We start from the raw sequence: 6,183 nt of genomic DNA, 5'->3' as shown, positions 1-6,183 counted from the left end.
TTTGTATATAATCCAACTGACAACCTATTTGGGTATTTAATTTTTTTTAATTTATTTGGGTAAAAAACCTTTTTTTATTTTATCATATTACTAAATTTGTAATATATAATTTAGAATTATTAGTTAAAAAGTTTAAATAAAATAGAAATTGAAATAATTATATATTTAAAAAATTATAATTTAATAGAAGTTCTAATAATTAAACATTTAAAATAATTAAATTATAATTATAACAATTAATTATTGAATAAAACTTTAAGTATAAAATATAAGAGTAAAAAGTTATGATAAATTAAAATTAAAATTAAAATTTATCATTATTAGTTAAAAATTTTAACATAAATAAAGTTGTGCTACTTTTTATCTTTTTAAATTGTGTTAATTTTATTGATGTAAAATAGAGTTAATTTTATTGATGTAAAATAGAGTTTGAATAGAATTTGAAGTAAATTAATTATCACTTATTTAATATTAGAGTTAATTATGTTAATTACTTATTATTTTGAATAGTGTTACTTTGCATTAATTACATAAAATAAAACTATATTGTGGGTTGAATATGTTAGAAATGTTTAAATAAATACAATCATGATTTCGTCCAACAACTGAGATAATAGAGGAGAAGATTCTAATGAAGATCAAATCACCAAGAAAATCCATCTCAAAGAGTTAAAGGATGAGACTATTGTGAACATGGTGGTGGATTTGGTAAACTAATGCCTATATGTCAATTCTTTTTAATTAGGGTTTTACGCTGGTTTTAAAATCAATTAGGGATTTAGGTCGATTTAACTAGAAAGCTCGTCCAACTAGACGCGCTTTCCAGCTAATGGTCAGATTCCAACAGCTTTTTGAACGTTGTCGCCAACAGTAAAAATAAATAAATACACCCAATGGTAACTTTTTTTTACCCTATAAATAGCTCTCAAATTTTATTTTTTTCATTCACATCTTTCTCTCAACTCTCTCAATTCTCTAAAACCCTCTCAAGCCTTTCAACTAACTCTCTTGTTTTTAATATTTTTCTGTAATAGCCCAAATTTTAGCTATGTCGGAAATAGTGGTTTGAGACCACCAAATTTGAAAAATGAACTCGTAGATTATATTATTTAATATTTATGATCCAAATATAGCTTTTAAAAGATTTTTGAAATAGTAAATTGTGTTTTATAAATATTTATTTGGTCAAAAAATAAAAAAATATCGAGACCTCGGTTTTATAAACCTAGCCATAAATATTTTATAACTATTTATGAAGTGTCAATAAGGTAGTATTAAAATTTTGTTAGAAAATTTTGACGTTTGGGTGATTAATTAAATAAAAAGAACTAAATTGAAAAATGTGTAAAAGTTGCTAGAAGGATTAAATAGCTCAATTGTCAAATGAGGAAGGATCTAAAGTGAAAATAAGCCTAAAGGAGATACTTTTGAGCGGGACAAGCAGAGAAAAATCAGGAAAATTGAGGAAATAAAGGCAAAATGAAAAAATAACAAAATTTACTAAATAAAAAGGGGACTAGAATAGAATATCTAGAATTCTCTTCATTTTCATCAGCTGAAAAATAGCCATGGAAAAGGTTCAAGCTGGTTTTCATACTCTAGCTTCATGTAAGTTTAATTCTTACTTTCTCCTTGAAATTTCTAAGATTTTGGACCTTTACAATTGGGTCCAACTTACTATGTCATTAGTTTTTGATTCCATGGCTAATTTTTAAAGTTTCTATGGATGAGTGCCGGAAGCATATGATGAATAAATATATAATTGAAGCTTTAATTTTTATGTATGATGATTTTATCAAGTAAAATTGATGGAAATTGATTTTAGGACCTAATTATGAAAGAGTTTGGAATTAAGGTCTAGTGCTAAAGTTCTAATTTTCAGGGGTTATGAAGTAGTTTAAAATGATAGACTAAAATATTAATTGAGAAAAAAATTAGCTCAATTGAGGGGTTAATTGAGCAAGGACTGAATTGTATGAACTGTGAAATTTGGAGTAAAATGGAAATCAACATTTTGTATTAAAACTGTTTTGGACAGCAGCAGTAGTCTAACTTTGAAAAATCACCAAAAATTATAGAAATTGAATTAGAGGATGAATAAAATATGAAATTAAATCTTATTGAATCTAGTTTCTTATAGAAGAAACGATGTAAACAATGGAATTGTGAATCATGAGATATAATAAATTTTATGAGACAATGTCAAAAGGATTTTGGGTTCCCTTGTTATGATTTTGGAAAATCATCAAAAATTGAAGAAAAACAATTAGGGTCTTAAATTTATAAGTTTAGAATCTTGAATGAGTTTATTTTCAAGAAAAATAAACAAGAACATTATTTGAATCCCAAACGAGGAGATAATTATTTTTTAGTGAAGAAGGGTTGGAACTGTCAGATAACAGAACAGGGGTGAATTTAAAGAATAAACTGTACTTATTGGTTAAACCAAAAATTCTTAAAATTTTATGGTAAGAACATATATGAGTATAGTTTCAAGAAAAATTAGTGGATCTTAATTCGGAGTTCTTTAGCTCAAGATAAAAATAGTTTAGTGACTATGACACAGATGGATAGCTTGAATATTCATATAAGTAAATAGTAAAAATTATAGATAATGTTACTTACAAGTGCGTTATGTACATTAAGGATGTGGAATGGAGAGGAGGAGGAGGAAAATATGTGAGTCACTTATGCATAAATTGATCACATGCTCGATTATATTTGGTAAATGTTAAACTTTGTTAAAATGAAAAATGTTATAAATTCATGTTTGAATTAAATGTTATATATGTTAAAGAATAATTTGAATATTTGATATTGCCTAATAAATGAATATTCGGTATTGCTTAGTTTAAGTCAAGCCAAATATAAAAAAAAATGTTATAAGTGGAATATGTGTAAAAGAATGTGGTAAGTATTTTCATGGTTATTATTGAGCTCATTCACATGAATCTGTCATTTGAAATTGTGATAGACAAGAAGAAATAGTGAATGGCATGCTTATGTATGGTTATATGTATTTATCTGAAACACAAGAAAATGATGGTTATATATTTGATATATGGAGACATGAGACTATGATATATGAACATGGAATATATTTTATAAATGTGTTCATTCATCATTATAGAATTGTGCAACTCAAGTGTACTATTTGTATAAAGATAGTATTTCAAATGATTTGATGAGTAAAGCTCCAATGTGAGATAGTCTGAAATCAAAACAAATTGTTATGAAATCGTATTTGAAATACATAGATATGATTGTAATAAGTTATGTGAATAAATGATGTGTAAAAGTATTTGCATATGAGAAATTTAATGAAAGTTGAGCCCATACATGTTTCTTGATATTTATATGAATTATATGACTAACAATGTGATAAGAATAGGTATTATGGCTTATAATCAATTCAAATAATTATGCTTTGCATAATTATGTTGAATATAGAGAAGCCGTAAGTTAATTATCATGTTATACAAATTTATTAAATATTACATGTTTACTTTGTTTTACTTTTTCCCCTAATTAATAATGATTCGATAAGCTCCGGTAATGCCTCATACCCTGTTCCGATGATGGATACAGGTGGGGGATGTTACATTTTCAATATTCTTGTTTTTAATTATCTCATTTTTATTCATTTAAATCGATTTCTTATGAATGACCGCCTTCCTAATCCGCTTTGACGACAAGTATATTTTCGCTGCCCAATTAGCAATGGTAAGACCAAAATTTAAATTTCGTTAATTTCAATAATATTAAATTTAATTTTTTATTATAATTATTATAACACCCCAACCCGTATCCCTCGCCAAAATCGGGTTACGGAGCATTACCGGAGTTTACAGATCAAATAGCCAGAAATTTCAAACATTTCATATCGTCAAAACATCATTTTAATCCAAATTATAAACATATCAAATCCAAATCAATTTGCTTAGTTCATGAGCACTTAAACATAAAATTAAATTCACATGCACCTATCTAGATTTAGTTCAATTTACCATGCTATAATATGGCTTCAAAAACAAACACATATTTATATGTATAAAACCAACCAAAATTAAACTTATAACCTCATTTACAATCAAACCACAAAATAACTATTATTTAGACACCCTAGGTACATGCTGACACAAAGGATAAACATCACCACATTTGAGTTCGGGGTCATTGTTGGATGCTGAATCGGCAATCAAAAGTTAAGTACCTAACTTGCGCATCGGAAACAAAACCGTACGCTGAGTAAAAACTCAGTGGTATTTCTATAATCCGAGTATTTAAAGACAAGAAATTTCAAATATGCTATTGAAATATAAACACATATTATTATTTAAGTATTCAACAACCACATCATATTTCATTTGTTTCACAGTATCTCAATTCTCATACTTGCTATATAAATAGCTTTTCACACCATATTCATTTCATGAGTATGTAACTCATATATTCCATATATTTGCAACATATTTCACATTATATTTTCAATTCGCTATTTCACTTCCATTTCTTATACCATGCCATTTCAATATCAATTATAAAACTTTATTATTCATTTACCCCTACTAACACGACTCGGACTCGAACGGATACACAAATCCAACCAAAACATACCAATTTGGCACCTAGTGTCTCATTGGATAATTCGAAGTAAAAATTTGACACCTAATGTCTCATCGGCTAAACCGAAGTAAATTGACACCCAATGCCTCATCGAATTAATATGAAGTAATAAAATTGAAACCTAGTGTCTCATCGACTTGATGTCGAAGAATTCCTGAACTCTTCCAATCCTATGGCATACCATCTATACCCGACTCAGCCCGATATATGTAATAGGGTGTAATTTCACATTTCAGATATAATCAATATCCAATACTGTTTTTCATATATACATATATATTCATTTCAATTCAAAAATCAATCCATTCAATATATATATCTACTAATTCATTCATTCAATCAATTATCATATTATTAACTACTCGCCTCAACACTTATCATATACATTAAATAAAAATTTCAGCAATTAATTAATAACTAGATTCGGATTGTAGAAATACAAACAAGAATTTCTGAGCTATTTTTCCCTTTTTAGTCGAGGATTCCGGTACGATGTTAGCTACGAAATTAAAACAATTAAAATTCATTAATATAACACAATTCAATTTCATATTGAATATTTCAATTTTTACTCAATATTTACCTAATTTCCAATTTAGTCCCTAAACCGAGACTAACTTTTATTCTTTACATTTAATTCTTTATTTTTATGCAAATTCCACTTTAGACTAAATTCAACTCCTTATTTTCACATAAATCCCTAAATTTTGAAATTTTTACAATTTAGTCTCTAATACTCAAATTATTCAACATAAACAACATTTAAAAACTAAATAATTTCTAAAATTTTGACATGGGTCAGGTAGTATTTAATACCAGGATTCTAAAAATATAAAAATTACAAAAAAAATAGACTAAATTAACTAATCAATTAAGCTTTGAACCCTTGAAACCCTAATTCTCCTTCTTTCTCCTTTTCTTTCCTTTTTCTTTCTTTCCTCCTGTGTTTCCTTCTATCTTTCTCTTTTTCTATTTCTATTTCTTTTTATAATATAATATAATATAATATAATATAATATAATATATATACTTAAACATTAAGGTTTATTATTATAATATTATATATGTTATTTTAACTATATCTTCATTCTTATGCCGCGTCATTTAATGCCAATGGCATAATTTTTTATTTAGTCCCTTAAAATTTTCTTTTAATCTATAATTCAACTTTCATCCTATATGCAATTTAGTCCTTATACATAATTACTTTTAATTCAAGCAAATTCACTTAATCGAAACCTAATTAACTACACAACTAGCTTTGTAAATATTTATTAAAAATATTTACGAGTCCAATTTATTGGAATAGAGTCCCGGGAATACATTTTTTTAATTTGATAATTTTTAATTAATTAATTATCGAAACGTTAAAATTTTTCAACAAAACTTTAATACCACCTTAATGACACTTCGTAAATATTTATAAAAATATTTACCGCTCAGTTTTTAAAAATAAGGTCCTGATACCTCATTTTCTAAAACCATTTGAACTTAATAAATCACTTATATAACATAAATTATAAAATCAAAAATCTTTTTAAAAATTACATTTGTCTC

The sequence above is a fragment of the Gossypium hirsutum genome, chromosome A05, assembly GCF_007990345.1.
Source record: "Gossypium hirsutum isolate 1008001.06 chromosome A05, Gossypium_hirsutum_v2.1, whole genome shotgun sequence".
Classification (NCBI taxonomy): domain Eukaryota; kingdom Viridiplantae; phylum Streptophyta; class Magnoliopsida; order Malvales; family Malvaceae; genus Gossypium; species Gossypium hirsutum.
This window is presented reverse-complemented; position numbering follows the sequence as displayed.